This window comes from Biomphalaria glabrata, chromosome 2 (assembly GCF_947242115.1).
Source record: "Biomphalaria glabrata chromosome 2, xgBioGlab47.1, whole genome shotgun sequence".
NCBI lineage: Eukaryota > Metazoa > Mollusca > Gastropoda > Planorbidae > Biomphalaria > Biomphalaria glabrata.
This window is the reverse complement of record NC_074712.1, coordinates 10,182,832-10,196,030: the sequence shown is the minus strand read 5'-3', so window position 1 is coordinate 10,196,030 and position 13,199 is coordinate 10,182,832. Positions and strand designations below refer to the sequence as shown.

The 13,199-nt window shown below is 35.2% G+C and overlaps 1 protein-coding gene across 2 annotated transcripts in view; it reads right to left on the bottom strand.

Moving 5' to 3' along the window:
• Nucleotides 1-8,442, bottom strand: part of LOC106080163 (tachykinin-like peptides receptor 99D) — a 211,742-nt gene extending 203,300 nt beyond the window's left edge. For both annotated transcript variants that reach the window (XM_056019067.1, XM_056019068.1), the window contains exon 1: nt 8,026-8,442. The gene's annotated coding sequence lies outside the window, so the exon portion shown is untranslated. The remainder of the gene's footprint in view (nt 1-8,025) is intronic.
• Nucleotides 8,443-13,199: the final 4,757 nt, after the last annotated feature.

Sequence of the window (13,199 nt, the reverse complement as noted above, 5' to 3'; positions counted from 1 at the left end):
TTTGAAATTCAAATCTAAAAATCAATTCATCAAGTTTTTCGGGATAGGTTTTGGCGGGAAAGCTTGGTGCAAAAGAACAAAGTTTCTGGATCTTCGAAGGGACTGGAATATCAATAAGGAGTTTAAAGGCAACGCGAGGTCAGCCCAGCTTAAATGAGTTTCTGGCATTTGTCATGGCAGCTGTCGTTGTGCTGGCCACATGACACCCACGTCAACCGTAAGCCACAGAGCGGGCGATTTTTATATTACCAGGGAAACAGAACTCTACTCATGTCAGTAATTTTTGGAGAGAACATTTTTAGACTGTTATTTTTTTTTTCGCTTAGCAAAATGTTTACGCCACAAAATAAAGTTGTCAAACAAAAGTCTGATTTATAGAACATCACAGAAACATCAAAATTATCCTTCTCCATGTTACATCGTACACATCATTTCAACATTTCAACACAGCACATCAATATTTCTACACATCCCATAAACATTTCTAAACATCACATGAACATTTCTGCACATTTTATCCACATATCTATAAAATATACGAAATTCGTTCTTTCGGCTTTTTCTCTTGTCGGACCAGTGTCACAGACTGAAGACATTATTTTCAAATAAACAAATCCCTTCGGCGTGGACCCCCTTCGGACATGTCCAGTGCGACTTTAAGATAATCCCGTCCCATTTCGTCACTCTGACGGACATTAAAAATAAATCCCAAACTGTCAATGTCACACGTCAGATGATGTCATTTCACTGAGCTTACGATTGATTCTATTACAAACTTTAGACTTTGTCAAAGACTCTTTAGTAATGGGCCCAGGCCGCTCAGGAACTCACTAGATCAACGTTGTGGGAAAGCTACAGATCAGGAGGTAAATACACTCTCATTATTGCGTATTATGTAGACAAACAGTCATCAATTATTCGAGCAAAACTGTTAAGTCCCATTCCACGGCCATCCAACAAATACATACATACACACATACACACATATACACATATACATATACACACCACACATACACACACATACAGAACTACTAACACACACTCACTAAAAAGTTTTATCCTGCTTAAATCTGGTTAGATAAAAAAAAAACAATAGTGTCATTATTGACATACAGACAGACAGACAGACAGATAGATAGATAGATAGACAGACAGACAGACAGACAGACAGACAGACAGACAGATAGATAGATAGATAGATAGATAGATAGATAGATAGATAGATAGATAGATAGATAGATAGACAGACAGACAGATAGATAGATAGATAGATAGATAGATAGATAGATAGATAGATAGATAGATAGACAGACAGATAGATAGATAGATAGATAGATAGATAGATAGATAGATAGATAGATAGATAGATAGATAGATAGATAGATAGATAGATAAATAGATAGATAGATAGATAGACAGAACTACTAACACACACTCACTAAAAAGTTTTATCCTGCTTAAATCTGGTTAGATTAAAAAAAAATAATCGTGTCATTGTTGACATACAGACAGACAGACAGACAGATAGATAGATAGATAGATAGACAGATAGATAGATAGATAGATAGATAGATAGATAGATAGATAGATAGATAGATAGATAGATAGATAGACAGACAGACAGACAGACAGACAGACAGATAGATAGATAGATAGATAGATAGATAGATAGATAGATAGATAGATAGATAGATAGATAGATAGATAGATCGATAGACAGACAGACAGACAGACAGATAGATAGATAGATAGATAGATAGATAGATAGATAGACAGACAGACAGACAGACAGACAGACAGACAGACAGATAGATAGATAGATAGATAGATAGATAGATAGATAGATAGATAGATAGATAGATAGACAGATACATAGATAGATGGATAGATAGATAGATAGATAGATAGATAGATAGATAGATAGTCAGACAGATAGATAGACAGACAGACAGACAGACAGACAGACAGACAGATAGATAGATAGATAGATAGATAGATAGATAGATAGATAGATAGATAGATAGATAGATATAGATAGATAGATAGATAGATAGATAGATAGATAGATAGATAGATAGATAGATAGATAGATAGTCAGACAGATAGATAGACAGACAGACAGACAGATAGATAGATAGATAGATAGATAGATAGATAGATAGATAGATAGATAGATAGATAGAACTGAAAAATAGTGGTATTTGTCTGGTAAGTTTTTAGTCTTTGCCTTCACCAGAAGAGAATGGACCCTCTCTACTTAGATCACCATCACACAGACGTTACTAGCCGCGTATACGTTGTTATAAGTTTATAAGATAACTTTTTTGTCTCAGGGAAGCCAGCACACAAGGGAAGGAAACTCCTTCAACACACTGCGCCCTCTACAGGGAATATTCCATCCGGTTCAAAGTGTTTGCGAACATGAGAAAAAGTGATACAGGGTTAATTGAGGTCCTGCGTCCACACTCTCCATCAGATGGGCACTGGAAGTGCGTACAGAACAGCATTCCTCTTACAAAGTATGAAGGGCAGTTTTTAATAAGGGAAGCGGTTTACTTTCATTTGAAGACACCATGCAACATATGTTGACAACTGGGGCAATGTAGGTGTTTGTAGGAGTTACTATCGTCTATCAAGTAATGCAATACATAATGAACAAATAGAATATTTTGTAAAAAAAAAGAAAAAAAAAAAGATTATATTAAGTGTAATTATATCAATTCGTTTGGATCAGTCTGTAGATATAGAGTTCTAGACTAATAATAATAAGTCTGTGCGATTAGAAATATTTTTTACCGATTGTTTTTATTCAGCGCAATTTCATGCTTTTAGCTTTTTCAAGGCGCTATGATCCTATTACTTGTCTGAACCAGTTTATATATATATATGTATGTATATATATATATATATTAGAAAAACATTAAATTACTTAAAAATTAAAAAAAAAAAGCTTATACAAAGTATAGTTGTATCAATTAGTTTGGGTCAGTCATGTCATTAAATTTGGAATAGATCTATACCAACACAATTTGTGGGAATAAAAATAGTTTACCAATTGTTTTTGTTTAGCTTTTAGCTTTCTCACTGCGCTATGACCCTATCACTTTCTCACTACGCTATGACCCTATCACTTTCTCACTACACTATGACCCTATCACTTTCTCAATACACTATGATCCTTTCAATTTCTCAATACACTATGATCCTATCACTTTCTCACTACACTATGATCCTTTCACTTTCTCAATACACTATGATCCTATCACTTTCTCACTACACTATGACCCTATCACTTTCTCACTACACTATGACCCTATCATTTTCTCACTACGCTATGACCCTATCACTTTCTCACTACACTATGACCCTATCACTTTCTCACTACGCTATGACCCTATCACTTTCTCACTACACTATGACCCTATCACTTTCTCACTACACTATGACCCTATCATTTTCTCACTACGCTATGACCCTATCACTTTCTCACTACACTATGACCCTATCACTTTCTCACTACGCTATGACCCTATCACTTTCTCACTACACTATGACCCTATCACTTTCTCACTACACAATGATCCTATCACTTATCTGGGCCAGTTGGGACAATTGTGGTAAGAAATGGGAACAAAAAAAGAGATATCTGGATGAATTTTAGGTAATCATTTTTAAAAACATTTATTTAAAAAAAGGAGGGGGGGGGGGAACGACCTGAATTCGAATTTATGATTTTCGCCACCTCAAGCCGACATACTAACCACTCTACTAGTGAGGAGATTATGAAAATAGAAGAATGTTTGTTTGAAATTTACCTCAAAGCGTCGACTAATTCAGCTTATATCATCACTTCAGTCAAGTACAGTGTATTTCTTTTGTTCGAGATACCTAACAAAATACTTATTTACCAATAGTTGGTTAAATAATTGGTTAAATTTGTTTTAGTGATTCCTGTGTTCTCAGGTTAAAGAAATAATTGTGCGAAATTTCAGCTTGACCCGAGATTGGGTGTCGTATAAATAACGTGTTCAAACTTTTGAACACAAAGACTTGATTTACGCTTTGTAAAAAATAAAAATTTACGACTTCAATTCGAATTCGAGGCTCAAGTCTCCTCAAGTTAATATACCAAACACTTAGCGAAGGGCTTATGAAAACAGAAGGTTTTATACTTTATAGCTATCTATTGTTGGTTTCAAACTTTTAAGCGACGACCTAATTCTCTACACAGAGTAAAAAGGGAAACTATTCAACGTTTTTTTTTTCTTATACCAACACATCTGTCAAGTAATTTTTTTCTCTTGTTTGATACCAAAGAAAATAAATAATTACTAATAGTTTATTAACTAATTGGAATGTTGGAGTTTTAAAAGCTGATTCTTGTTTGTTAAAAGAACTAACTGTGAAAATGTTCGTCTTATCCGAGATTGGGTGTGGGGAAGATAACAGACAGATAGACAGAGTGAGTTGATATAAGCTTTGTAAAAAATATAAAGTGTACTGAAGATACCCATCAATTGCGAGCTTATCCACTGTTCAGAATGATGGGCGCGTGCTGTTGGTTTCAAAAAGTCTACACTAGTTTTACATTTCTTCTTTTTACTTTACAACCTAAATCTACCTGGGTACACACCTAAATCTACCTGGGTACACACCTAAATCTACCTGGGTACACACCTAAATCTACCTGGGTACACATCTAAATCTACCTGGGTACACACCTAAATCTACCTGGGTACACACCTAAATCTACCTGGGTACACACCTAAGTCTACCTGGGTACACACCTAAATCTACCTGGGTACACACCTAAATCTACCTGGGTACACACCTAAATCTACCTGGGTACACATCTAAATCTACCTGGGTACACACCTAAATCTACCTGGGTACACACCTAAATCTACCTGGGTACACACGGATTTTGGAAACGTCTCTTAGGATTTTCCCACAAGTTTGACGGGTATATTGGTATATCTGCATAACTTTGTAAAAAAAAAAAAATCACCAGCATTGTGGCCACGCTGAAAAAACTCTGGTTTCACCATTACAATTTCTCAGAAGATAATCATCTTAAAAATAAATTTTGCTTATGAAGTTTTGTGATTTAGAGCACACTTCGGTGGGAATTCCCGTTATATCGTCAGTAAAGATTGAACTAAATAAGAGACATTCAGGAACATTTTGCTTATGTTTTTACAATCTGGACTGCTGTGACATTACACACATGCATAAGTACTTATACCATTTGTTTATGCACAATAGCTGTATTATATCTCTATTAGATCACGAATCGTAGTGTAGATTACTGTCTTAAAATGTTTTTGAAGTCTGGATCTATATCACCAATCTAATGTTTTCTATGCTCTATAGATTGTATGGGCATTAGTAGGATTTTGTTTTCGGGATCAGGGTGGGGGGGGGGGTATAAGTAAACTTCTCCTTTCAGACCTTGTGGTCTATAGAGCAGATGATTTAAAGGTCATCTGTTTCTGTGGCCTACGGTTAACGAGGGTGTCTTGTGGCCAGCACTTTTCCCCAACTAATGTTAGGTATCAGTTAGAGCTGGGTGGACTCAGAGGCACCAAAAGATCCCGAAATTAAAAATCCCAGTCTTCACCAGGATTCGAACCAGGGACCCCCGGTTAGGAAACCAAGCGCTTTACCGCTAAGCCACCGCGCCTCCTGGGTGGGTGTGGGATATAAGGAGGTGTACAAAATGTTCCTAATTTATCCATTAAGAGAGAAGTAATTCTTAGAAAGAGTAAACTGTTCCATAAAGAAGGAATTGTTTTTTTTATAATTTGTATTTACGCTACTTGATATTATGTCATAGTACATACATATCTATCTATCTATCTGTCTATCTGTCTATCTGTCTGTCTGTCTATCTGTCTGTCTATCTGTCTGTCTGTCTATCTATCTATCTATCTATCTATCTATCTATCTATCTATCTATCTATCTATCTATCTATCTATCTATCTATCAATGTATCTATATAAATATGCACAGTTACAGGCAAATTCAATAGAATGCCGGATTTCGCACATTGCCGGTATACATATATATTTCACTTTTGAAACCAAAATGAACTAATCTCGGCGTCAAAAACAAACAAACGATAAAGCTTTGATCCTCTCTCCCCCCTCCACCACCCCATCGTTGCCATTATCATCGGCCAGGTATTCACTCTGGGTGAACAATTTAAGGTGTTAAAATAACTTGTTAATGAAAACATGAATCAATCACTTCAGCCATGTCTTTACCACGTGGCTTCAGCCTGGAAATGTCTGATATACACGACAGACATACAAATCTCCCTCACATAGACATAAACAAACAGCAGCACACTAAAACACAGACACCTGGTCGGTTATCAATATACCGACCAGTACCCACCACCCCCCACATACCTCGGAGTCTCACCTGTATGTTTCTTTCAAGTCTGCTGCAGGAATTGCCTCACATGCACTTTATGTACATTATATATATATTCAAATTCCCCTCCTGTGGCGTCAGTTGTGGGCGTTTGATTTAATGCTTTCCATTTAGATTTAATACGTAAAACGAAACGCAGCTTTGATCTTCACGAATAAAATTATATTTTTTTCCCCTCTTCAACTAAAGAAATTAAATTTATACTATTTATCTTACCTATAAATTAGCTTTGAATTTTCCGATTTAGAAAAAAGATTAAAAATAATTTTTAGATTTATATATCATATTTTCAAATCGGGATTTTTGAGACAAACTAAGCAATGTCAAGGACGAGAAAGTAGGTCACGTTACCAACTATTCAAAGACTGAAGCTACAAACGGAAAGTGTTTAGAAATGACCATTCTGCGGAGTTCAAACGTGAACAAAAATAACCATATCACTTTTTACAAATATTGGAAGGTCAAGGACGTTGTATTTGACGTCAATGTCACCAAATAAAAAAAAAAAAGAAAAGGTTGAACTTTGATTTGAGTCTGACCTCAATGTTATTAGCGCTAGTTAGTTGCCCAATTATTTTGAGAGAAAAAAAAAAATCCGCTGCCGATGACAGACGTAGACGGCTAAAAGAAAAGATCGATCACCGGCGGACAATGGTTATGTCTGTGCTGGTTGTGGCAAAAAATGTAGGTCGTCGCTGGGGCTGCGTAGACACGGGAAATACTGCATTCTTCATTAATCTTCGGACTCGAAGGCAAGCCTTATTATTATTATTATTATTATCATTATTATTATTTTGTTGGACACGAACGAGTATTCATTCTCTAGCCTGCCAGGGTCGAGTTTCGTTAAAGAGAAAATGTATCGTAGTCCCTTTATCAGTTTCCACTGATGGATTTTCAGGTGATGTGGCAGGTCTGCAGCAAAACCGCCCTCTGACAGGCAACGAGGATGTTCCTAGGAATGTTAAGGCCTTGAAAGTATTTGTCTGACGTCAGTTGTTATTATCCCCTTTGTTGATATAACAATGGGGTATGTTGTTATTTTGGATAGCTTCAATAAACGCTTAATCTCCAAGCCTAGGTTCCCATATTTTCTTTGTTTTTCTATCTCATTTTTTGTAAAAAATAATAATAATAATAATTATTATTATTATTATTATTTATTATTATTATTTATTATTATTATTTATTATTATTATTTATTATTATTATTTATTATTATTATTTATTATTATTATTATTATCTAGGTTTGGAGTCATTGAGTGAGAATCTAACCCTTCTTTCGTATTGAAATTTTGTGCTTCAAACAGAGGAGCTTAGAACATTTTAGTTTAATAATCACATTCTCCTTGAGTGAACAGTTTATTTCAAACTTTATTTGTGCACAACAGATATACCAACAAGCTGACTATTAATGAACTTTTTCTGCTGGGTATGAACATCTGTAATGCTTACATCTCACGTGCTCCAAGTGTTTATCTTTTTTTTTTTGACCTTGCTGCATGCGCTTACATCCTCAAATGTCACACATAAATTACAAACATTTAGGTTAAGAGAAAAAAAATTATGCTCAGTTACTTACTAGGGCAAACTTCTGATGGCAGTCAACTGAGGATAATCCGATACACTCTCTACAGCAGACAATAATCCTTAACCGACTCTTTAAAAGCCAATTAACATCAAGATCAAATAGCTGTCATCATTCGAAGTTTTATAGTTTATTGTTATATAAATGTGTATATATATAGACTCAAGAACAAAACTAAACCAAAGTATTTTCTTTTTAAAACTAATTTATTTCGTTTCTTTGTTGTTGTTTTTTTCATGCAACAGACGTGTTTTTAATTTCCTGCACTTTTTAATTGACTAACACCTATTGTGATGACGTCATCGACATGCCAACTCAGAAAGACACACACACACAAAAAGCAATAAAAACTATAAAAGCTTTGGCATAAGACTGCGCACCCGAGCCCCCTAAAGTCTGGAACCCACCTTTGCAGCTTTGTCTTATGGCGTGGCGACAGGCTCTCGGCACTCAAGGGCGCATCATCGCTGCCGCTTTCGCTGCTCGCGAAGATCCGCCAGCTAGCGTCGCTTTGATCTATGAAGTGAGGAGGGGGGGTGAGCAGTGTTAGTGTTTTAGCCCCAGATTGTAGAGTAGGAGTTATCTTTTCTTTGTTGACGTCTGCAGTCCTACGTGTCTCTTAGGAGGATAAATAAATATATACCTTAAAGATAAACTGATATGTCGAATAACGAGAAAGAGATTCAGGATTTGGTTTTTAAGAACTTGAATGATTGAGCCGCAGAGAGCTCGGCGAATAATGTATCCTAAATCAAATACGTATTATATGAGAGAAATCAAAGGGAGATAAGCAATTTATACAGAAAAATTATATTTTCAAAGTACAAGAAGGAAGAAAATATGAAAATGGAAATTTCAATAACAATAAATCATAATAATTATACAATGTTCTTATGTTGAAGTAAAATTGTAATTTGTATTTTCATTTCCAAAACAATTTATGGATGTCCAATGATGATCTCTGCACACCAGATTTCACTATACAAAAAAAAAAAAAAAAAAGAAGGTAAATTAATTCATGATAAGATCCGGTCTGGCCTATATCCACACAGAAGACGGTTTTGGATTCACAATTTCATCCCTTGATAATTATGCTTTTCAATTTCTTAACAATTTAGATATATTTATAGCAAAAGCGATGTCTGTCAACTTCCTAAATTGTATAATACACTAGTCGACCCACGGCGTAGCATACGTCGCTATTTTGCAGGGCCGGCCTTAGGGCACTGCAACCTATGCGACCGCAGTAGGCCCCGCACTTTCATAGGCCCCACGCTTATCCTAGGTATAACTTATTAAATTAAACCATTGTATAACTTATAACAGATTTTCCGTGGTCTTCTGATTTTCCAGGAGCTCCTGGAAATCTCCTGAAAACATACGAAATATTCCTGGAAATCTCCGGAAATTATTAAAATCTTTTGAAAACTCATAAAAATCTCGATATATACACAACATTTTCATTTTGGGGTGTCATTCAATATGGAAAGCGCCAATTCATAAAAATAAAAACACGGCATTATACAATACCCATAATTGTTAAATCTGGTGAAAGAAGATTCTGGCGCCTCAAACTAATGAGGCCAACAATTCTCGAAGATAGATTGAAACATTTGGTAATTCTCACTACTGAGCGTGATCTATGTAGGAAAAATAATTTTTACGATATACTGTATGACTTCTTCACTACACGCAAGGCTCGTAAAGTAATTCTGTACGTAGTAAAGAATGAATAAAAGAATGAATAACAAATTTATTTTCTAAAACTCTTAATTTTCACTAATTATCCGTATCCCTACCCAAACTGGGCCCTGCGCAATTCATTTCGCATACGGCCCTTCTATTTAGTGACGGGTGAATACAGAGAAGATTGCTTGTTCTCTCTCCCCCCCCCCTCCCAGCCTCTTTTTTTTTTTCGCCGCGAAAGTTACGTGGGGGTAACTCAAGACCGGCTCTCAGATATAAAAGAGTTATCTTTCCATGACTTCTTGGTGTTGTCAGGCATGAAGAAAATTATATATATAGATTGTTTAACAAAGTTTTGAATATTTGTTGAAATGTTTCGCTAAGCGAGTGTTGATTAGAATGCACTGTTATGGCTGTAGTACCTACATCTTTACAAAACTCATTCCGTGTGTCTGTCAGGTAAAAATTGTGTACACGTTATGTCTGCCATTTCTCATTCTCGCAACCAGTTGAAACTTTGCACAATTAGTCATTGTCCCTAACAACACATGAATCAAATAAAAAAAAAAACAATTATTTTATCACTACTTGTAATTAATTAATTTTGTTTTTATAGAGAGACACCACAGAGACAGACGAGCCTTGTGTAGAGAATTATGTCTTGGCCTAAAACTTTGAAACAAACAATAGATAGCTTAAAACATTATATTTTTATTTGCACTGGTTTAGCTCAGTGGCTAGCATGTTAGCCTTCCACCAAGGAGTGTTGAGCCCTCTAGTTCGAATTCCAGTCAAGCAACTTTTTTTTTAACAGTAAAAAAGGGAAACCACCTCCCAAAAAACCTCTCTTAAGCCCCCCCCCCCCAACTAGTCAACACAACTGATTAAACCATAGCGGTTTGAGCATTCAAAAAAAAAACATGGTAAAATATTTAAATCGCACAGATGTACTATTGTTAGTCTATATCTATTACAAATTAGCTACCTGATTGATTGCAAATAATTGATATAATTACACTTCATTTGAGCTTTTTGTCTTTAACAAGTATTTTTATATTCCTCTGATTTGGATTTTTATATAAGATGTATTTTTGTCATCGCTGTCCACAGGGACTTCTCGCTGGCTGTCTTTTCTTTTTTTTTTTTGACTATCAAACAAGAACAACCACTAGCCTTGAACCTGACGTCCAATGAACCAATGGGATTGATTCTAACTTGTAAACATCTACGTCACCGCAAGATGCTCTAAGGACAAAGAAAGCTCCTACAGAGAATAGGCAGACAACAATGGCGCATCTTTGACAACAACAAAAGGAGGAAGAGGAAGATTTTTATGGAAAGTCTTTTTTTAGAGCATGGCATTTCCAGAAATAGGGCCCGCTTTTGAATTATGCTGTACATTGGTAGGCCCTCTTTAATCACTGTATTTCGCAATATTGTTTAAAAAAATAAATTTCCAAAAATTGCAAACCACTTATAACAACCATTTAAATACATGATTTTAAGAGGTACATTTTTGTTTCTAATGACCAGCATTGTAATTACGCCCATATAATGTAGAAACATTTTGATATATTAAAAAAATAGTAACAGTCTTTTTCTTTTCTTAACAGAATCGCTTTTTCAAGATGCTTCTACGTAGAGAAACAGTCTTTCTGTCTCTTTCTACATATCTCTATTTCTCTCTTTCTTTCTCTCTCTGTCTCTCTCTGTCTGTCTGTCTCTCTCTCTCTCTCTCTCTCTCTCTCTCTGTCTCTCTTTGTCTCTCTGTCTCTCTATCGATCTATCTCTCTCTATCTTATTGAATATGTTCCCCACTCCTCCCCCCCCCCCCCAGATTTTTATAATGTCTTTATATTTCCCATTATTTATAACAACATACCAAAACAATCATTTATCAGACGTTTAACCAAAAGTTTGTGTTATTTTTTAAAGCACATATCAACTGACTCTGTCTAAGTGAGTTCTATATTACCCACTACCCATTCGAGGATCAAGTTGAAATTTTGCCCAATTATTTGTAGCCGAGGGCAATGGAAGAATCAATCTAAGAATGAACAAATTAATAAATCCATTAGTTATAATGAAATAATTTTGTTTTTAAAAATGGGGAGATAAATTATTTGGAGATATGGCCGTGATTGTTCTGTGCTTTTCCTCATATGTATGTCAGTGATGCACAACCTAATTCAATCTGCGGGCCATTTTAATTTCTAACACTAGTGTCACGGGCCACATGATGGAAAAGATACAAAAACTCAATGAAATTGACCTGAAACTATTTTATTTCAAACCCGAGGATGTAGTACTTACATTGAAGTATTGGGTTATTTAAATTTTCTCTTTACACTTTAAAACAACAACTGAAGGTCTGTTAATAATGTTTTAAAAAAAACAGCCACACTTTCTTTATAAAAACAAACAGGTATCATGTTCTACAAAAAAAAAGTAAAGATCAGTTCACTTTTCCTAGTAGATTCTATGGTCCTATTTCATGAAGGCACACATGTTAAAAGAAAAAAGTGAGGCTCTAATGTAGGTAGAAATAGATTTTAAGCACTTTTTTTCGGGGGGTGGGGAAGATTTTCTTTATTTTATGCCCGCATTTTGGGCATTACTGTTATATATGATGTCTTTATGCTCCAAAGTAGACAGAAAACATTAGTCAATAAATATAGCGGAGAATTAGAGAGAAATGTGGTGTTCAAGATTTGCATACGCTCAGCACACCTATTTTCTAAATGAAAGGAATAGAGTTTTCTTTCTTTGTAATAGAAGAGGTTTGATTGTCTTTTGTTTTGTTTTTTTGAGGTCGTAAAAGCAGATGAAAGCAGACAGAAGGCATGGGCTTGCATGTTGTAACGATTTAGACCCATTGACTGAGTCAGCTGTCTCTTTACATTTATGTCTTCTACCACATTCATTAACAACGATACAGTGTCGTAACTCAGAGGTTCTCACATTTTTTCTGACTTGGGAACCCTTTTATATAGTCAAAACTTGCCTAAGGACTTCTTGATAAAAAAAAGCTACATAAATGATTAGTATATAAGTAACAAATATTTAAAAAAATGATACAATAAAAAAGAAACACTATAATGTTTATTAAGATGATAACTTTTGCTTAAAATTAAATTAAAAACAATGAATTGAATGAGATTTATACACGCACGGTTCAACGAGCACACATTTCTAGTCGGTTACTTTAATTTGTGTTCAGGTTCATTAAGGGAATAAATTCACGCTGCACCCAACAAGAAGAAGGGGAAAGCAGCCAACAACTTCTGTACAGTGACCCATAATGCAGGATCTAAATTTAGAATATGTTTATGTAACCAGAGTTTGTGGTATCCTTATTTAAACATTGGTCTAAACTCCTCCTTCGTGGCTATTTCAATAAGCTGCTACTGTGTTGGTATGTTAGTATCTGTGATTGGGATCTGAGTTTGTCTACGTGAAAAAGGGCCAGTTGAAAATATCCA